At 43.4% G+C, this 23,054-nt stretch overlaps 1 long non-coding RNA gene across 1 annotated transcript; it reads right to left on the bottom strand.

The window, feature by feature from the left end:
• Positions 1-10,068: 10,068 nt before the first annotated feature.
• LOC124683401 lies at positions 10,069-11,754 on the bottom strand. The gene is made up of 2 exons (XR_006996680.1): positions 11,635-11,754; positions 10,069-10,322 (listed from the first exon to the last, which is right to left on the bottom strand). It is a non-coding gene; the product is annotated as an uncharacterized LOC124683401 (long non-coding RNA).
• Between the last annotated feature and the right edge of the window lie 11,300 nt (positions 11,755-23,054).

The following is a 23,054-nucleotide window of genomic DNA, read 5'->3' as shown; positions in this document are numbered from 1 at the left end:
GCGAGGACTACTCCGGTGGTGGCCTTGTTCATGGTAGTATTGTCGGGTTGTCGAAGCGGAGTGGGTCTAGCTGGTCGTCTGAGATGTTGGAGGGGACCTTCGACTCCAGCTCGTCGTCGGGGAGGAGGCCAAAGGGGAGCTCGGCGTGTCTAGCTCCAGCTGCGTGTTAGAGGGCGCGAGGTGAATCTGCGGCTCCGGCTCATCGTCAGAGTGGGCAGGAGGGGTCCGGCACAGGAAGGAGAGATCAGAGTGCGAGATGTGGAGCATGAGGGTGTGTACGTTAGGAGGTGAGAGGCAGAAATTGCAGTGTGGTGATGGACAGAACAGCTCCACCTCCACCAAACGCAGATCAAGTTGGCAGCAATGTCCCTCTCTTCTTCACTGTGAGCTTGTTGTGAAGTAGTTTATGCTGGAATTTAGAATTAAAATTGTGAACATCACATCAATTCTCTTCCTCGTTACGATTATAGTAAATAGGTTTCATTTTAGCTGGCCGGTAGATAAAAAGAGCTAATGAATTGCAGGTAGAACAAATTTTACAAACACTCAATGCTATGTGAATTTTCTAGACCAGTAAGTAGTATAAAGGCAGGAAGTCGAGAGCATAGTATAGAGAAGAGAAACAAAGTAGATTTTCTCTAACACATTGACTGAGAAAATACAGAACACCGTCCTATAGGTAATGGTTGTCTATCCCAAATCATATTATGCATAGAGGCTTACACACCAGCATCAGACAGTAACGGCATCTCAGCACGTATATCAAGCAATAAATTTAGTAGGTGGTATTTCCATTAAGTGAAACTGACATGTTTAGATCAAATCATTATTACACTTGCAACAACTCTATAGCATTTGTACAGACAAAACACACAACCACTCAAACCCTCAGCAGCTATCATTCAGAGTATTAGTCAACAAAAGTACATCAGAAGCAGCAAATATAGAATGAGTACCATCACAGAACTCAGAATCATGGACAACATAGGAAGACAGTTCTGCCAAATGATGATCTAACGAATAAGCCAACATCAGAGTATTCTAAGACCACAGAGCCTGCAGACCCGCCAGGGAATCAGCATCATCCATAAAACGCAAGCATCAGACAAACCATACACATCGAAACCATGGAAGGATTGCCATGTAAACCTAGAGAGGAACACAGAAGAAAACAAAACGAGTAAGAAACAAAGCAAAAGGGGCAACCATTAAATCAACAACCTAAGTCAGAAGATACCTTGCATGTACCCACTCTCCAAACAATTTAATCAACAATCCCGTCGAATTCAGGCTGCTTTTGTATAAAGAAGATAAAAATCCATAGAAGTTGATTATGATTAGTGATAAAGATCCTAAATGTACAGGTAACTGCACTTTGGAGTTAGGTTATCTGACACAATCTTATGAACCCGTCTGATGGAGGGTGTATAAGTTTAATGTTGTAGCATAGATTCCAACATAGATGGATAAAAACATGTGTTGTTCACCTAATACTAATATTGTCCTAACTCCTAAGTCTATTACATAACATAGCTGGTGGAATTTCTAGGTACAATCTACATAAATTTAGTCAAAGTTTAACAACACAATCCTACTACAGGCAACAAAATTGCATAAAACAGTTAGATGATCAAATCGGGTTCACCATAGCTGATAGACAAACATGTGAGACCATGACTTCCAATCAGCTGTGCAAGAATATCAAAAGAAAATCTTGCCTCCACAGAATATAAATAAATTTCTAGACTGCTCAGAGATAAAAACATACATCAAAAAGTATAATTGTATAAACAAATTACTTTATATCGGATTCATCTAGCAGCTGATCCGAGACGTTGATTTTTCTCACTGCCTGCCCCCATGGTGAAACCCTATAAGACGTGAAGTTGAAACAAAACAGACGGTAAATATAACAATTTAAATATCTATTTTTGAGCCATTACCGCAAAAAATTACCGAACCTAACAGTGAGTAAGAAAACAAAGGGCTGAGTGACTTACGAAATATCACCTCACGAACAAAGAATCTGCCACTACCATGAAAAAATACAGGGGTTCCTGCTCCCAATAGACAACTAAAATTTAGACACGGGTACATCAAGGAAATGATCCATATTTGAAATTGCTTCAACATACACTGCATATAAGAGAATAGTAGAGGCACCTGAGTCCAGCGAGGTCACAGTTGAAGGTGAAGAGCGGTGCAGTAATATTCATCATCTTTCTCACGATCTCTTCTATCTCGCCCAACCTTATTACCTCTTATCTGTTGAAGTTGTTGTAGATGATGTTGGTGGTTCCACAACCAAGCTGGCATGACAATTAAGCAAACCTTAAGAAATAAGGAGATTTATTACAAATAAGCATGAGAAAATGTACATAGTATGCAAACAATTACGTCTCCAGATCCCCACTTTTTTTTAAATTACCTCTCCAGATCAAACCAGGAGGAGACGAATCCTGGAACTGAGCTCTATGCACGGATCAATCCTAGACATCTTTGATATCGCTGTTCGATGGATAATGTACCAGGTCACATGAACACAAGGGAGTGGACCAAACAGTACTTTTGCCAAATCAAGAACTCCTAATGGGGTAAAACCAATGAAATTATAATGTTTGCAAGCCTGCATTCTTAGTTGTGCAATGCACACAGAATCAGATTAAAAACCAGAGCAGTAAACAAAAGGGGCATAAGAACGGTAACAAGAAACAATGCATTTGGATCTGATTTAGACTGGGCGTAGTGGTGCACGATATTAATTAACAGACACTTGTAAATAATGTAAGGTAGATTTGGTCCTAGGACTAACAGAAGTACCATGATGTATGGCATAACATAATTAGTGGGAAAGCATAGAAGAATTTGAAAGGAAGAGCTAAATTTCTTTCACCGAGTAAATGACTATGCACTTATAGCTTGAGTTGCCAAAGCGATGAAGAAATTGTGAGAGAACTATTCCCAAATAAATGAGGTTATCTGTAAGTTAGTTTATAGTTTTATTTGAATCATGTTTTGGTCCTGCTAGCAACAAATATGCTCCAGAATCAGGTTGGTGATAGATTATTAATTCTAGCTCAATCTGCAAAAGTAAATCAGAATACAACAAATAATTGAATGGAAATTAAGAAAATATGGGAGTATCCACAGTTACTTTACTTTCCAAACAATACACTTCACGGATTCAAGGCATAGATCACTGATAAGCAACCACATGATATTTTAAAAGCCCAACCACCAAATTTGAAAATTCAAGTTTCAGTATCACTCATTAGGCAGATATATTTATCAGAACCTACAAAATGGAACCACGTCAAAGAAGAGGAGCGTAGATCAGTTTAAAAACAATTAGAAAGATAATAAGAATGGAGTCATAAAATAGAAGATCTGCCTATTTGCCAAATTGAGTTCTCTGTACATACATCCAAGCGTGTCAAATGAGTTAAAATCACGGGGTCGTACTGATTTTCAGCAAGTGAAGACCATTAATTTAAAAAGGTCAGTTTCAAGGTCAAGCAATATACAGATGGGCCGAAAAACAATAGTAGCAACCTGTAAAGCACGAACGATATAGATACAATCTGACGCCATGGTTCCATCACCATTTCTAGAAGCGGCAGAACGATTGTACAATTGTTGTTAGTCCAGGAATACGAACGACAAAAGGGATATTGTGGAGCCGCTTTATACTGAGCAATGACATGTCAGGTATCTCATGTTTGGTATTTCTTGCAACATTGAGAGCTCCTTCTCTTCTAGTTGATTTATTAAGTATAATCAAAATATGACTAATTCATCAAACCTAATGGCTCGTATACAACCAGAGGTTCAAAGTGGCTGCATTGTTTATATAGAAAAAGGAGAAACTAAATGAAAATCCCCACAATATTGTATAAAGGGTAAACTATAATACCTGGCCCAACACCAGCCTAAAAAACTCATATGGAGTAATCTCAATGGACATTTCAAATTTTCATTAGTGCGCTTATTTGGTTTGGTGAGCAAACTTGCCATGATTGATATGAGACCCAACACGAGCCTAAAAATTCAAATGAGCAAACCGAGTGCGGTAGCTGTTGCGATCCATCGTGGCAATCCAGAGTGTGCTAGCTGCAGGCTATGTTGCTAAAGTTCATACAAAGCATAAGAGTCCACGCATAGGGCTGCCGCGGAGGCCAAGCTGTGTTCTCTGCCACGGTTTCACATTCACCACTGCTGGCTAATATACTCCATCGCACTACCATAACACCAAATATGGATCGCCCCAACAGAATGTCATTCACTGGACATGTACAATAGTTCTTTGGGATTGTCCTATTAACCTGCAGATCAAGTGCAGACTAATTTAGGAACAGACTGCAATGCACAAAAAAGACAATATGCACTGTCAAATGTCACTCGAATCAATCTGATACATGTTTGTAAAAGGCACATGACAATGCATACATGCAGTAAAAATATCTAAAAATCTAGAGACATACCAGGAATGCTAAAAGTAACACGATAAGAGAATTTAGAAGATTTTAAGATAGAAACATGGGGCACTGCCATACTCAAAGCATAACTTATCAGATAGGTTGCCCACACATAGGTACAGATAAAACCATAGCTCTATGAGAATATAGAAAAAATGCAAACACAGAACTTGCATTGCTTCTGGCTGGGGACCATATAAAGATATATAATCAGATCTCTAGGTCAAATACCTCACCTCTCTGAAACCTTCTTGGCAAGCTTGGGTAACAACAGATCAGACCCAGCCTCCTTGGCGACATAAAAGTACCAAAGACTATTTTCCAGGCAAACCTGGAAGAAGATAAGAGAATGAATACAACAAAAAGATTCTGAATTTATAAATCTGCAAACGCTAGGCCAGAAATATGGTGATGCACGATTGCAACTAAGAAATATATAAAACACGGATGCTTTAGATGTCCGCAAATATTTAGAAAAACATAAAAGCTACTCTGAAAGGGTTACTGAAAAGTATCACCAGAACAAGTACTGGTCCACAAATATATTAGGTGTTCTCTGAATCCCCTAGCTTGAGGTATTACCTCTACGGATGGTAATTCAAAAGGGGGTTAATTCTTTCCGAAATTTCGTAACAAACCTGCAATGCATTAAAAAAATCAACATTTGTAACAAACCTGCGACCCACCAAGACGACCAGAATTAGTAGCAAACCTGCTATTCTTCATGAAGCAAGTTCAGTAGCCATGAACTTTCTGTTTTTTCTTTAACCGTTGACAAAGTTCGTCGCAAACCTAAAATGCACCCAAATAATGATTAAAGTTGCAGCAGACCATCAATGTACAAAAGAGGATGAAAATTAGCAGCAAACCACCTGTTATCCTTCCTGATGCAACTTCCAACATGGAGGAACTTGTGTTTATACGATAACATCGAGCTTTCTCTTTTGGTGGACATGAGAAGACCGATGACACACAATAGCCCGCAGTAGGTATTATTCCAGGTCATGCATAAACATTTGCAAAGTACTCACATAAAAAGGAATTATTTTGTCAGCAAATACATTTAGAGCTCGCTTCATGCAGTGCTGCAACTTCCACCCTTGCTCCACCTTCGCCTGCTCCGACAGTGGCCGAACGCTGGCCATGAACACTCACACCTCCTCCTCGTGCCCCTGTCATCTCCGACCAAACCAGCAACGCTAGCCTGCTGCTACTGGCAGCAGCAGAACCGACACCTTTGATGCTTCAACCTTCACCATGAAGAAAGATGCAGGAGAGGATGTGTAGAGCCTTCTCGGCACCAGGCTGGGCAACCACCCCACCGGCGAAATCATCTGCCAACGAGCCCTATCCATCAGGCTCCACATGCCTGTTGCAGCGGCTGTTCTCTAGGTTGAACCCCTAGGAGGAACTGCACACCTCACTCCTCATACTGCTGCCCAAGTGGACACGGCCAATCACATCCGATGAGTCATCACTAACGCTCTGAAATTTGATCATTGCGCTATAAATTAGAACCACACATATTCTACCAAATTTGGAAAGTTGGCAGATCATTATATAGCCAATTGAAGAGCTAAACAGAAGGTATTATTTTTTGACGATTTTATGAGACGAGGAAAATCAACTCTCCCCCAAACGTTCTAGATCTATTTTCTTTGTCAAATAATATACATGAAAAAAAATCAGATTGTAAGTCTAACATGGTTAACTAAGATGGTCATTACGTAACAACAATCACTGGAAAAGGCTCAAACCTAACTTCATAGAGAGGTTTTGAGTGGTTACCACAATAAAGATCACCAACTATTTAACTATATATTTCACTGACTCAATTGTCCAGAAAAAGAACTTGCACATATCTTCACAATGAGCTGGGCAAGGATTAATAAAGATGAACAAAATGCATACAAACAGGAATGGAGAAGCTGATTATATATACCTTCACGTTGACCAAATCGAATCTCCCAAATTCCTACCGTACCTCTTCTATCTGAAGTAAAACCAGTAAGCTTCCAAATCAATCAACGGGGAGAAAAATCTCATGGAAAATCTACACACATAGAGATATAGATTGGTGAGTGGGGACAAAGAAGAAGAAATACCAGCTGTTGTAGTTCCTGCACGGAACGTTTGGCAACGCTGGAAATTTTGGAGGAAGGAAAAGATATGGGAGCCTGCCTCGGATCTGGCTCCGACTTTCCCAGTAGCAATTTGTTGGATCCGGTGGAGAAAATAACATCAGGACCCCTGGTCAGGTCGGATCCACCACCACCATGTCCTGGACGAAGATCTGGTGGAGAAGATGACCTTGCCTGGAAGAAGAGGCAGAGGCGTAGGAGACGAAGAGGCTGTTGGTTCCTTCCCAAACACCGCCACCGCCTCGCAGCTCGCCGGCCGTCCCTGTCTTCGCTGCTAGCCGCCACACCATGGTCCCACGGTCTTCTTCCCCAGTCCATCTCCCTCGCGGACATGCCAACCCGCGCTTCCAATCGAGCCGCTGCGGGCGAACCTAAGCGCCGCCGGCGAAGGGAAGGCTCTCGCGCGGTGCAGCAGAACCCGGCGGCGCCGTGGGGAGGAGAGGCTCGCGGGGTGGCGGCTGGGATGGCGGCGCGATGGGAGAAGAGGAGAAGGCCAAAGGCGGATAGGGTTTGACTCGTGGTACCTTTTCCTTTTCCCCTCTCCTTCCGATTCTTTTCCTTTTCTTCTTTAGCTCATCCAATCTTGCAACGACACGTGGCCCAATCGTGGAAGAAGAAGCAAGGCGCTCGCCCAGGCCTTGCGCGCCGAGTGGCATATCGTGGATGGTCTCTCCATGCCCCATGGGGGTGCAACAATCATACCTTTAGATTTGTGCTAGTGAAGTCACACAACTTAGTATTTTCAGGGTTGGCCATTTTAGCAATAGTAAATAAAGCAAACTAGATAAAGTAAATGCAAGTAAACTAATTTTTTGTGTTTTTGATATAGCAAACAAGATAGCAAATAAAGTAAAGCTAGCAACTAATTTTTTTGTGTTTTGATATAATGCAGCAAACAAAGTAGTAAATAAAATAAAGCAAGACAAAAACAAAGTAAAGAGATTGAGAAGTGGAGACTCCCCTTGCGGCGTGTCTTGATCTCCCCGGCAACGGCGCCGGAAATTTGCTTGATGCGTGTAGTTGACACGTCCGTTGGGAACCCCAAGAGGAAGGTGTGATGCGCACAGCGGCAAGTTTCCCTCAGTTAGAAACCAAGGTTTAATCGAACCGAGTAGGAGTCAAGAAGCACGTTGAAGGTTGATGGCGGCGAGATGTAGTGCGGCGCAACACCGGAGATTCCGGCGCCAACGTGGAACCTGCACAACACAACCAAAGTACTTTGCCCCAACGAAACGGTGAGGTTGTCAATCTCACCGGCTTGCTGTAACAAAGGATTAACCGTATTGTGTGGAAGATGATTGTTTGCAGAGAAAACGAGTAAAAACAAGTATTGCAGCAGATTTGTATTTCGGTATAAAAGAATGGACCGGGGTCCACAGTTCACTAGAGGTGTCTCTCCCATAAGATAAAAGCATGTTGGGTGAACAAATTACAGTCGGGCAATTGACAAATAGAGAGGGCATAACAATGCACATACATGACATGATAAGTATAGTGAGATTTAATTGGGCATTACGACAAAGTACATAGACCGCCATCCAAGCTGCATCTATGCCTAAAAAGTCCACCTTCAGAGTTATCATCCGAACCCCCTCCGGTATTAAGTTGCAAAGCAACGGACAATTGCATTAAGTATGGTGCGTAATGTAATCAACAACTACATCCTTGGACATAGCGCCAATGTTTTATCCCTAGTGGCAACAACACAACACAACCTTAGAACTTTCCGTCACTCGTCCCAGGTGTCAATGCAAGCATGAACCCACTATCGAGCATAAGTACTCCCTCTTGGAGTTAAAAGTAAAAACTTGGCCAGAGCCTCTACTAGAAACGGAGAGCATGCAAGATCATAAACAACACATATGTAATAACTTGATAATTAACATGACATGGTATTCTCTATCCATGGGATCCCGACAAACACAACATAGAGAATTACAGATAGATGATCTTGATCATGTTAGGCAGCTCACAAGATCCAACAATGAAGCACAATGAGGAGAAGACGACCATCTAGCTACTGCTATGGACCCATAGTCCAGGGGTGAACTACTCACTCATCACTCCGGAGGCGACCATGGCGGTGTAGAGTCCTCCGGGAGATGAATCCCCTCTCCGGCGGGGTGCCGGAGGAGATCTCCAGAATCCCCCGAGATGGGATCGGCGGCGGCAGCGTCTCAGTAAGGTTTTCCGTATCGTGGTTTTTCGCCTCAGGGGTTTCGCGACGGAGGCTTTAAGTAGGCGGAAGGGCAGAGTCGGGGGCCAGACGAGGGGGCCACACCATAGGGCGGCGCGGGCCCCCCCTGGGCCGCGCCGCCACGTGGTGTCGCCACCTCGTGGCCCCACTTCGTGTGTTCTTCGGTCTTCTGGAAGCTCCGTGGAAAAATAGGCCCCTGGGTGTTCGTTTCGTCCAATTCCGAGAATATTTCGTTACTAGGATTTCTGAAACCAAAAACAGCAGAAAACAGGAACTGGCACTTCGGCATCTTGTTAATAGGTTAGTTCCAGAAAATGAACGAATATGACATAAAGTGTGCATAAAACATGTAGGTATCAACAATAATATGGCATAGAACATAAGAAATTATCGATACGTCGGAGACGTATCAATGATCGGACTTAGATGTGATGGATTTGGTTCGTGTGATCACTAAGACAATTCGAGGGATATTGTTTTGAGTGGGAGTTCACTTAGTTTTTTTAATTTTGTTGAATTAAAATTTGAACTTAATTTGTCATAAACTTAGTCTAAACTATTGCAAATATATGTTGTAGATATGGCGTCCCCAATCAATTTTAACTAGTTCCTACACTACAAGAAAACTGGACCGTAGAGGCACTATTTTGCTCGTGTAGAGACACTTAAATTGCCTATACATAGTTTTAGGGGCATTTTCCACAATGTCACAAAAGTGTCACTACATGCAGTGTGTCTTCCACCGTAGAGTCACTTTACAAAATGCCTATATATGACATAAGATCACTTTGTAGAGACACAACGTTTTGTATTTACATATATAGAGCCACTTCAAAGATACACTTGAAATGTGTATTTGTAGTTACAGAGGCACTTTTATGCCGCGTTTTAGCTTGTCTCTAGTACTATAGAGACATTTTGTTGCAGCAATTTATTATCTCCTAAATTGTAGACACACCTTAGTGAGGCATTTAATTCGGTCTTAGAAAAATAGAGGCACTACGTAGAAACACTCTTTTTTTTTACCATTGGAGGTACTTGTTATGGCATTTCAGTCTTATCTTGGGACATATATATTCTCTTCAGAGGCATGTTGGCATGTCTGAAGAGCAATGTCATAGAAGGATTCTCTTATGTCCTTCAAAGATAGACTCCAATATACGTTACCACTAAAGTATGTTTTTTTCTTTAAAAAAAATACAGTGTCAAAATTGAAGAAAAGCATAATGCACATACCAAATATATGTATGGCACATGAACAAAAGATGGCTGAATACTCATTCATAAAAAGGTCAATACAGATATGTCGAGAGTTCAATAATTGTTAGAAGAAATATGAATATTAAACTTTCAAATACAGACCACGACACCAAAGTTTGTCCATGAAAGGAAAAACAAACAACTGGACCCTTGCACCATGTCTGCGTCTTCACTCTTGCACCTTTTTATCCTGAAGTAGCTTCCTCGGGTCTACTTCAGTGAGCTGTTGCTTCCTTGTATTTCTTCTAACTGAAAGAAGAGTGTGCCCTCAGAAGTCAAAGAAGCAGTCAATAAAAACTACTAATATTTTTGTTCAGTTATCTACTGTACAAAGCATGAAAATATAATGCAGCCAATCATATAATAATGATGGCTCAAATTGATGAAGATTGAGCAGTCTATCTTATCCTGGTAAAAAAAGAGATGTGCTTTGCGACACGGATTTGTTGCACAATGGTTCTGTATCAAGACCCCACGATTATGCTTTGAGATGTGCATTTAATATAGCATTCTAGTGAATACATGAGAGTTACAAGAATAATACGAACAAAAATACTAGTGTTCATATGGTAAACAGGTGAAGGTACCCTGATTTCTTTGACTACGTGCATGCTAAATTGATGACGGACTCAATGCTAGACATTGTACAATTGCATTTAAAAGATATTGCCCAATGGACACACCAAAAGATAAACAAAGCTAGTGTCATTATGAACACCTAATCTAGTATTTATATCACTAACGGCTTGGCTAGTTGTGTTCAGATCAGCTTAATTATGCTCCCTCGTTCTTTGAGTGAACACCATATATAATATGTAGGAACAACAGGGATATAAAATTAGTGAATATTTGATAAAAATCACCGTTAAAGAAACATTACGTGATTTCCCTGTTCAATGTCACCGTTTTTCTCCTTAATCAAGTGCCAGCACAGAAGTAAAATCATGTACACCCTCCGATCCAAATTACTTTCACAAATTTGACATGACAAGTAATATGCTAGTTAACTTCCCAATTGTTGTAGGGTGCTAAATGATCTTCTGATACAAATTGTCAAAAAATTCCATTAACCGCATAACCAAAATTCCCACATCAAGCATCTAATTTGGTCATTAACAAAAACTTTATTTTTACTTAGACCGCACAAACAGAACAATACAATTTTTTATGCATAGATTAACATCATTTAGTAAGGTGAATTTTCTATTCCCAGTGACTGGGTTGAACAGCGCTGAAACTGAAGACAAGGTTGAGGACAGGAGGCAGCTACGTTGGTAGTTAATTGGAGCGGCCCTTTCCATGCTTAATAAAACAACTGACAAATTTACAGTGGCAAATACAGTCTCGCAAACAGGATCGAATTCAGGAAATAGATCAACTCTGACAGATAATCTCAATGTTTTGACGGGGAGGATGCTATGTTGTAGACTTAGCCTGACATAACTAAATTGTTAATTTCCAGTTCCCAAGTTACAAAAGACAAATGAAAGTCTAGTACTACGTACTGTGCAAATAAAGTAGAACAAGCACAGTAGTAAAATTAGTCCAAAAGTACACTCACCTTCATCTTTTCTAGCCTCCTCTTCCTCACGCACCATTTAGAACCGTTGTTCCTCCAGGTTCAGTTTCTGACTCTAAACCCAGCCTCGCGACTTTGGACAATTCTTTCCTGGAAAGCACTTTAAAACAACAAAAAGATAAATTTGAAAAAAAGATGATAAGACAGTAATGAATGTTTTGGCAAAGATTAGCAAGGTTAAGATAGTCTTCTAAGGAAAAAACCACAAGGTTAAAAATACTGCATGATGTAATACAATCATCCTGTGGTAATCTACCAAAAGCAATACTCACTTGCATACATTGATTCTGAAGACGTTTAACCAGATAGACACCACATCAATCACCCAAACAGTACAGAACTAAACAAAACGCAGACATTGGTCCCCAACGATCTCGCTATGTCTCTGTGCGGCCAGCAGACGGAGATAGTTGTAGAGCTCGCGCGTTCCCGTGGTCGACGCTCGCCCTGGCCAATGGGCGCGGGCGTCGGCAGAGCCCGCACGGAGGGAACAACCGGCCTTGGGGGAGGGGCATGTAGCTAGGATCTGGAAGCCACCGCTAGCTACCTCTGTGTGCGACCAGTGGACACGAGAATGGGATGGAGGCGGCATTTATGTGGTGTACCGTAGGTGTAGAGAGAGACCGGGGCTTCAATCTACCCGCTGCCACGGCGGCCGGGTGTAGCACCTGTTAGATAATATGCTTGATGTATTACCAGGGGGATAAAGGCCACAATATATAGTACATGTACATGTGCACATATGCAGAAAGCCCCCTAACATATGGGGAAACTACAAAATACAGATATATACATCTAACACCCCCCCTCAAACTCATGGTGGATCCACAACACTGAGTTTGGAGAGTAAGAAATCATGCTGCGCTCGAGTCTGTGCCTTCGTAAAGAAATCCGCCAATTGCAAATCTGAAGGCACATAATGAACCGCAACAACACCATCTTGTACCTGTGCACGTGTGTAAAAAGCATCAACACCGATATGCTTGGTCAACTCATGCTTGACCGGATCACGTGCAATACTGATAGCACCTGTACTGTCAGATAAAAGTGGAGTGGGTGTCGTAACAGAGACCCCAAAATCTGCAAGCAACCACCGTAACCAAGTCACCTCAGCAATCAACAAAGCCATAGCCCGCAACTCAGCCTCAACACTCGAACGGAAAACTGCGACCTGTTTCTTCGTCTTCCAAGCAACAAGCGAACCACCAAGAAACACACGAGTAAGCGGAAAGCGAACGACGATCCGTAGGATCACTCGCCCACGTAGCATCCGAATAGCACTCGGAGCTGGAGAGAGGCTGGAACGGGGAAAGAAAAGGCGACGAGTGATCGTGCCACGAAGATAACGAAGAACACGGAGGAGATGACTATAGTGAACAGTGGTAGGAGATGAGACAAACCGGCTCGAATATGAACGAGGATAAGAAATATCGGGACGAGTGACGAGCAAGATAAACAAGACTCCCAACAAGATGGCGATAACGGGTGGGATCGGGAAGAGGATCACCATCGGTAGGACGAAGCTTAACATTAAGCTCCATAGGAGTATCGACCGTGCGCTCATCCCCAAGAGCAGCACGAGCAAGAAGATCCCGAATGTACTTTTCCTGAGAGATAGAAAAGCCATCAGAAGTGGAGGAAACCTCAATGCCAAGAAAATAGCGAAGAGGACCAAGATCAGTCATGAGAAACTGATCACGAAGACGAGCCTTGACGAAGGAAATATACTCAGGATCATCACCAGTAATGATCATATCATCAACAAAGAGAAGAAGAGTACGTCCACGAGGAGAAGTGTGAACGAAAAGTGCTGGATCATGAAGACTAGGAGAGAAACCAGCAGCAGTCACCACAGAGGCGAAGCGCTCAAACCAGGCACGAGGGGCCTGTTTGAGACCATAGAGAGAACGTCGAAGACGACAAACCATCCCATCGGGAACAGAATACCCGAGGAGGAGGCTGCATGTAAACCTCCTCACTCAACTCGCCATTAAGAAAAGCATTCGAACATCAAGCCGGGAGACAGACCAGCGACGAACAGAAGCAACAGCAAGAAGGGTACGCACAGTAGTCATGTGAGCCACAGGGGCAAAAGTCTCATCATAGTCACGGCCGTGCTCCTGCTGAAAGCCACGAGCCACAAGACGCGCTTTATAGCGCTCAAGAGATCCATCAGAGCGAGTCTTAATTTTATAGACCCACTTACACGTGATAGGAAGAACACCAGAAGGTGGAAAAACAAGATCCCAAGTGCCAGTGCGCTCAAGCGCAGCGATCTCCTCAGCCATGGCAAGCTGCCATTCAGGATGACGCTCGGCATCCCGATAAGAAGTCGGCTCAGAAACGACAGAGAGACCATACTGACTAGGAGAGTAACGAGCTGGAGCACGACGCTGACGGACAGGCCGTGAAGGGGGAAGGTCATCAGCAGAGGACAACTCATCAGCAGAAGCGGAAGAAGGGACAACATCAGAAGGATCCGAAGCCGGAGAACGAGGAGTACTAGGTGGACTAGACGGAGGAGAGGATGGCACCGAAGAGGGCGCATCAGGACTAGGAGGGGGAGGAGACGGGATAGCAGGGGGTGCATCCGGAAAAAGAAGAAAAGAGATATCATCCACCGGGTAAGTACCCGAGGTGGGACGGGGATAGAAGGGACGCGTCTCATCAAACGTGACATCACGAGAGATGCGCATCCGACGACCAACGGGGTCCAAACAGCGATAGCCCTTATGCTCATCACTGTATCCAAGAAAAACACACTTAACAGACTGAGCGGTCAGTTTGGTGCGCTCGCGAGGAGGCAGAAGGACATAGCAGACGCAACCAAATGAACGGGGAGTCGAGTAGTCTGGAGAAACACCAGAGAGACGCTCGAGAGGAATGCCACCCTGTAGAGCAGCGGAAGGCTGAATGTTAATGAGGTGGGCCGACGTAGCGACAGCCTCAGCCCGTAAATATGGCGGAAGAGAAGAGGCAATCATCATAGCACGGGTGGTCTCAAGAAGATGACGATGCTTACGCTCGGCGACGCCATTTTGAGCATGCGCGCCGGGACAAGAAAACTGAGCGAGGGTGCCCTCCTCAGCAAGGACACCACGAAGGTGCTGAGAGATATACTCACCAGCGAGAATCAGCACGGAACACGCGAATGGGTGAGGAATACCGAGTGCGGACCATGGCCGCAAAACGCCGATAAATAGAGAGCACCTCACTGCGAGAGTGCATGAAAAACACCCAGTGTGTACCGTGAAAAATCATCAATGAATAAGATATAGTATCGATGGCCCCCTTTCGAAGCGAAGGGAGCCGGACCCCAAACATCTGAATGGACTAAATCGAACGGTCGCTGAGAGACAGACACACTAGTAGGATAGGGAAGCTGAATCTGTTTGCCTAACCTACAACCCTGATAGTGTAACGAGCCATCTCCAGAGACAGACCCCAGAAGGCCACGATGAACCAAAGACGACAGGCGAGAGTCACAAAGGTGACCAAGACGATGATGGCACTGCTGAAAAGAGCTGGTGACAGAGGCAACAACCGGAGGAGAACAGGCAGATGAAGTGGCAGCGGAAGGAACACGAAGCCAGTCTAACTCCCAAAGCCCCGGAGACTGACGGCTACGAGGGCCAGCTCCAACCGGGGCTCGTGTGCGACGATCCCGAACCGCACAAGACTCGGCGTCAAGAATGACGCGACAACCAGAATCGGTGAGCTGGCTAGCAGAGAAAAGGTTCATCTGAAGGCGAGGAACATGAGAAACATCAGGAACAGAGAAAGAGGAAGTAGAAAGGGTGCCTGTACTAGAAACGGGAATAGAGGTACCATCAGCCGTGACAACACGGACATGAGAAATAAGAGACCGAAGAGCAGACAGGATAGAAGACTCAGAGGTCATATGAAAGGAAGCTCCAGAATCCAGATACCACGGGGACGTACCTGACTGTGTAGAAAGTGGTGGTCGCGCAGTGCCAGAAGAGCCAGTCACAGAACCAACAGCGTCCGGCGAGGAAGAGTCTGGAGTAGCGAGCAGACCACGAAGACCCCTGAGAATATCCTGATCAGAGAGTGCAACCGCAGAAGATCCCGAAGAGCCGCCTGCCGACGATCCCGGAACTGCCGACGTAAGCCGGGATCCCGCGTCCGGCGAGGTGGAGGAAGTGTGGCCAACCTTGCCACGAGTAGGTGCAATGAGGACGAGGGCGGAGACTCGAACCGCGAGGCTGCCGACGTAAACCGGAATCCCAAGCATCCAGCAGAGCGGTGAAGCTGCGCTATCTCATGCGCAGAGAGGGCGCGACCGGAGAGGTCGACGTACAATCAGGTGCCGACGAGGAGCTATCATCCACACGCACAGAGGCCACCAAAGGGGGCGACGGAGAGCAACACGCCGATGAAGACAGAGTCGGCAAAGCGCGGTCATAACCACGTGAAGAGGCCGCGAAAGTCGATGTAGAGCGGTAGGCCGATATAGAGGAAGTCGGCGAAGCGCGGGCAGAGCCGCGTGAAGAGGCCGCAAAAGTCGATGTAGAGCGGCGGGCCGACATAGACGAAGTCGGCGAAGAGCGGGCAGAGCCGCGTGAAGAGGCCGTAAAAGTCAATGTAGAGCGGCAGGCCGAGGGAGACAAAATCGGCGAAGCACGGCCAGAGCCGCGGGAAGAGGCTGCGAAAGTCGGTGAAGAGCGGCGAGCCGACGTAGACGGAGTCGGTGAAGCGCGGGCAGAGCCGCGTGAAGATGCCGCAAACAGCGACGAAGAATAGCTAGCAGTCATGCACGGAGGCAGCGGACAAATACCAAGTATCGAAGGTGGGCCCAAAGAAGGGGCGGAAGACATAGTTTTTTTTTCTCTTTTTTTTTGCCTCTTTTTTTTTTTTTTTTTTTTTGCTTTTGTTTTTGCTTCAGACGGAAGTCAGATCGATCTCAGGAGGCGCTAGAAGGAGGGCCACACGCGGCCAGGGAGATTGCAGCAGGGAGATGAGATTGACTGCCGATTAACTAATGCACCTCGTTTACACCAGAAGCAGGAGATGAGATTGACTGCCGATTAACTTTTAACTAACGCGGCCAGGAAGTATGCACCAGAAGCAGGAGATCGAATCCAGCTAGGAGATCGAATCCAGCCAGGGAGGCCACGCGGAAATCTCACAGCGCGGGCCGATCGGGAGATTGGGGCAATCGGCCGGCCGGGCGGAAGCAGCGGAGCGGACACGGCCGGGAAGAAGACCGGAACGGAGATGGCCGGACGGAGAACGACAGCCGGCGGCGGCGGACGAAGAGCGGCAAGTACGACCGAGACAACGTACAGACTAGGACCAAGTTTTACTCTGATACCATGTTAGATAATATGCTTGATGTATCACCAGGGGGACAAAGGCCACAATATATAGTACATGTACAGGTGCACATATGCAGAAAGCCACCTAACATATGGGGAAACTACAAAATACAAATATATATACATCTAACAGCACCATCGGGAGCAGTCGTCGTCTCGTGAAGGAGTTGGGCGCCGCCGGAGGCCTCGGCGGTGGAGTCGAAGCCGAGGGCCATTGGAAAGGGGTGGTGGTCTCCGCCTCTCCGGCTGCAGAAGTTGTGCCTTGGTCGGCGCAGAACGAGGAGCTTGACAGAGGAGGTAGGAGAGGATGCGGCCGCGGGGTAGTTTCAGGAAGGGGCACGCACGATGTGAATTTTTTTTTCCAATATACTACTCCCTCTGTTCCTTTCTATAGTGTCTATTGTTTTTTGGCACGGAAATTAGCGCAAGCAAATTTATTGACACAAAACCCCCAACGCTATTTGAGAGAAAAAAAAAGGAAACTGGAAACAGATCGGAGACGTGATCTGCTCCCTACGCGCGGCCTACTCCTTCCTAATCTCACGTGATCTGTATTTGCTATTTCCTTAACGACGCGTGCGTGATCTACTCCTTCCTAATCTCACGTCCAGATTTTCTCTACGTGATTGCATACCAGATTTTGTCAACGTGAACAGATTCTTTCCAGATTTTCTGGACGGAAACAAATCGGTGGAAGGGGTTATTTGCAAAAAAACACAGCTTTTCTCTTATATTCTGAAACAATTGCGAAAAAACAATAGGCATTACAGAAAGGAACGAAGGGAGTAGGATCGTGGGTTAAGTAAAGATCGTTAGGAATAAAATGGATAAAATTTAGGAGGGAAAGATCAGCGGGAAGTGAAAATAATTTTCGCTGCACGTACTAAAAGTTACCTCCAATTAGTACAGAAAGTTTATTTATAGAAAAAATGAAAATTAAAAATTTCTGGAAAAAGCTATAAAACACGCTTCCAATCCCGATAAACATTATCTGGATTCTCTGCTCAAAAAATAAAATTACTCACTCCGATCCATAACAAGCGTCGGGACTTCAGTTCAAATCAGTCTAAATGTAGACTAAATGAACTAAAGCCATGATACTCCCTAACAATTATTATGGATCGCAGGGAATATATGCTTTGAATCAATGTCAATATTCATGGTAACTACTTCACAGGTTGCTTTAGATAGTTTCATAGGAATACATAAAATTATATTTGCAACATAGCTGTTGTATGAATTTTATTGTACTTACTCCATATTTTGCTTACAAATATAATGTCTCGCCTCGACAAATACAATACTTACAAAAATTATGTAGTCATAGTTCTCTTAATTCGTCTCACATTTTAGAGGTGCCCATTTTGGTGACGTGAGTTTGTGTTGTTAGATACAAAATGTCACATATTAAAAACTTTCGTGATACTTTCAACCACTTTCACGAGAGATTTTGTTACGGTATGTCAGTTCTCTTGTAGTGCTAGACATAGTTTTGGCATATATATGCAAGAGTGTGTTAGATGTTCAACATTTTACTTGTTCACCAATGTTCCAACATTATGTTGATTATATATCATTAAGTTTCTATTTTCTAATTCATATAATAGTACTGACCCACCAAACATGCACCATGATATATTTTGAAGCATCCAAAAAATTTCTTCATGATCGTGCTATACATACAGTGGAGGCAGTATCCATCTGAGTTTTGAGACATTATCAATATGTCTCTCTTAGTAAGAGATACACATAGTGTGTGTAGAAAATGACTCTACTGTTGAGGCACTCACAAAGTTGTCACATTTAATGCTTTTACGGAACTGATTAGAGACATTACGAGGAATGTCATCAAGGAGATGTCTCTATTGTTAAGGCATTCTCAAGAATGTCACCTATAATGCCTTTACATTCGGACTAAGAGACATGTTGGAGAATGTCTCTATGTATATGTCTCTATGGCTAAGGCATTGTCTAAAGTGTCTCGCTTAATGCCTCTACAACAAATTGGGTTAGGTTTTAAGAGACATAGTAGAGATTGCCCTTATAAAAATGTCTCTACTGCATGTTTTTGTTGTAGTGCTAGAGAAAGAAAAGCTTAAGAGCAACGGTAGCAACTTCACCGACTGGTTCCGTCATGTGAGGATTTTCCTCGCTGGTGGAAACCTGCAATATGTGCTTGATGCACCGCTAGGTGACTCTCCTGCAGAAACTGAAACCGATGAAGTAAAGAATGTTTACGAGACTCGAAAAACTCGGTACTCTCAAGTTCAGTGTGCCATCCTATGCAGTCTGGAAGCCGATCTTCAAAAACGTTTTGAGCACCACGATCCTCATGAGTTGGTCAATGAGCTGAAAGCTATCTTTGAGACTCATGCGGCCGTGGAATGCTATGAAGCATCGAAACACTTCTTTAGCTGCATGATGGAAGAAGGCAGCTCCGTTAGTGAGCACATGCTCATTATGAGTGGGCATGCGAAGAAACTCAGTGACTTGGGAATAGTGATTCCTAACAGACTGGAGATTAATCGTGTCCTTCAATCACTGCCACCTAGTTACAAGAACTTTGTGATGAACTACAATATGCAGAGCATGAACAAAGAGTTGCCTGAACTCTTCTCCATGCTAAAGTCTGCTGAGATTGAGATCAAGAAAGAGCACCAAGTGTTGATGGTCAACAAGACCACCAGTTTCAAGAAACAGGGCAAGTCTAAGCGAAAATTCAAGAAGGGTGGCAAGAAAGCTGCCACGCCTTCTGTGAAACCTAAGAATGGCCCTAAGCCTGATGCTGAGTGCTATTACTGCAAGGAGAAGGGACACTGGAAGCGTAATTGCTCCAAGTATCTGGCTGATCTGAAGAGCGGCCTTGTCAAGAAGAAGAAAGAAGGTATATCCGATATACATGTTATAGATGTTTATCTCACTCGGTTCTCGTACTAGTACCTGGGTATTTGATACTCGGTTCGGTTGCTCATATTTGTAACTCGAAACAGGAACTAAAGAATAAACGAAGACTACTAAAGGATGAAGTGACAATGCGCGTTGGAAATGGATCCAAAGTCGATGTGATCGTTGTCGGCACACTTCCTCTACATCTACCTTCGGGATTAGTTTTAAGCCTCAATAATTGTTATTTTGTACCCGCGTTGAGCATGAACATTATATGATCTTGTTTAATGCAAGACGGTTATTCATTCAAGTCTGAGAATAATGGTTGTTCTATTTTTATGAATAATATCTTTTATGGTCGAGCACCTGAAAAGAATGGCTTATTTCTGTTAGATCTCAATAGTAGTGATACACATATACATAACATTGATGCTAAGCGAATTAAATTGAATGATAATTCTACTTATATGTGGCACTATCATCTTGGTCATATTGGAGTGAAACGCATGAAGAAACTCCATACCGATGGGTTACTTGAATCACTTGACTTTGAGTCACTTGATAGATGCGAAGCATGTCTAATGGGAAAAATGACTAAGACTCCATTCTCTCGGTATTATGGAGCGAGCTACGGACTTATTGGAAATCATACATACGGATGTGTGTGGACCAATGAGTGTAGCCTCGCGCGGTGGTTATCGTTATGTTCTAACCTTCACAGATGATCTGAGTAGATATGGGTATATCTATTTCATGAAACATAAATCCGAAACTTTCGAGAAGTTTAAGGAATTCCAAAGTGAAGTAGAAAATCAACGTAACAAGAAGACTAAATTTCTACGATCTGATCGCGGAGGTGAATATCTGAGTTATGAGTTTAGCATGCATTTAAAGAAATGCGGAATACTTTCACATTGACACCGCCGGGAACACCGCAATGAAACGGTGTGTCCGAACGTCGTAATCGAACTCTCTTAGATATGGTTCGTTCTATGATGTCTCTTACTGATTTGCCGTTATCGTTTTGGAGTTATGCATTAGAGACAGCTGCATTCACTTTAAATAGGGCACCATCTAAATCCGTTAAAACGACACCGTATGAATTATGGTTTAATAAGAAACCTAAGCTGTCGTTCCTTAAAGTTTGGGGTTGCGAAGCCTATGTAAAGAAGTTACAACCGGACAAGCTAGAACCCAAAGCGGAGAAATGCGTCTTCATAGGATACCCTAAGGAAACTATAGGGTACACTTTCTATCACAGATCCGAAGGCAAAATCTTTGTTGCTAAGAACGGAATCTTTCTTGAGAAAGAATTTCGCACTAAAGAAGTGACTGGAAGAAAATTAGAACTCGATGAGATTGATGAATCTTCACTAGTTGATCAGAGTAGCGTAGTACCGGAAATTGTTCCTCTGCCGCCTACACCGGCAACAGAGGAAGCTAATGATAATGATCATGAAACTTTGAACGAGGAAACTACTGAACCTCGCAGATCGACAAGGGAACATGCCACTCCTGATTGGTATGATCCTTGTCTAAATGTCATGATTGTGGACAACAATGATGAAGACCCTGCGACGTATGAAGAAGCGATGATGAGCCCAGATTCCAACAAATGGCAAGAAGCCATGAAATCTGAAATGGGATCCATGTATGATAACAAAGTGTGGACTTTGGTAGACTTACTTGATAGCCGCAAGGCTGTCGAGAATAAATGGATCTTCAAGAGAAAAACAGATGGTGATGGTAATATTACTCGTCTATAAAGCTCGACTTTTCGCAAAGGGTTTCCGACAAATTCAAGGTGTTGACTACGATGAGACTTTCTCACTCGTAGCGAAGCTAAAATCTGTGAGGATTTTGTTAGCAATAGCTGCATTTTTCGATTATGAGATTTGGCAGATGGATGTCAAAACGGCGTTCCTTAATGGAGACATTGAGAAAGAGTTGTATATGGTACAACCCAAAGGTTTTGTCGATCCTAAAAATGCCGACAAAGTATGCAAACTTCAGCGTTCAATTTATGGATCGAAGCAAGCATCGAGAAGTTGGAACCGACGCTTTGATAAGGTGATCAAAGACTTCGGGTTTATACAGTGTCATGGAGAGGCCTGTATTTACAAGAAAGTGAGTGGGAGCTCTGTAGCATTCCTGATATTATATGTGGATGACATATTATTAATTGGGAATGATATAGAACTATTAAGCAGTGTAAAAGGTTATTTGAATAATAGTTTTTCAATGAAAGACCTTGGTGAAACATCATATATATTAGGCATCAAGATTTATAGAGATAGATCAAGACGCCTAATAGGGCTATCACAGAGTACATACCTGGACAAGATTCTAAAGAAGTTTAGAATGGACAAAAGTAAGAAAGGGTTCTTACCTATGTTACCAGGCAAGGTCTTGAGTAAGTCTTCAACAGAATCAGAGTACATAGCGGCTTCAGAGGCTTCATCAGAAGCGGTATGGATGAAGAGGTTCATTGTAGAGCTCGGTGTGGTTCCTAGTGCATTGGACCCACTAGTCATCTACTGTGACAACATGGGTGCCATCGCCAATGCACAAGAACCGAGGTCACACAAGAGGCTGAAGCATATCAAGCTACGTTATCACTCGATTCGCGAGTACATCGAAGATTGAGAAGTAAAGATTTGCAAAGTACACACCGATCCGAATGTAGCAGATCCGTTGACTAAAGCTCTCCCTAGGGCAAAGCATGACCAACACCCGAATGCCATGGGTGTTAGGTACCTTACAATGTAATCTAGATTATTGACTCTAGTGCAAGTGGGAGACTGTTGGAGATATGCCCAAGAGGCAATAATAAAAGTGGTTATTATATATCTTTGTGTTTATGATAAATGTTTATATACCATGCTATAATTGTATTAACCGAAACATTGATACATGTGTGTTATGTAAACAACAATGAGTCCCTAGTATGCCTCTTAACTAGCTTGTTGATTAATAGATGATTAGTTTCATAATCATGAACATTGGAAGTTATTAATAACAAGGTTATATCATTGTATGAATGATGTAATGGACACACCCAATTAAGCGTAGCATAAGATCACGTCATTAAGTTATTTGCTATAAGCTTTCGATACATAGTTACCTAGTCCTTTCGACCATGAGATCATGTAAATCACTTATACCGGAAAAGTACTT

The sequence above is a fragment of the Lolium rigidum genome, chromosome 1 (assembly GCF_022539505.1).
Source record: "Lolium rigidum isolate FL_2022 chromosome 1, APGP_CSIRO_Lrig_0.1, whole genome shotgun sequence".
Taxonomy (NCBI): domain Eukaryota; kingdom Viridiplantae; phylum Streptophyta; class Magnoliopsida; order Poales; family Poaceae; genus Lolium; species Lolium rigidum.
Note: the sequence above shows the minus strand (reverse complement) of the source record. Positions and strands in the feature narration are given on the sequence as shown.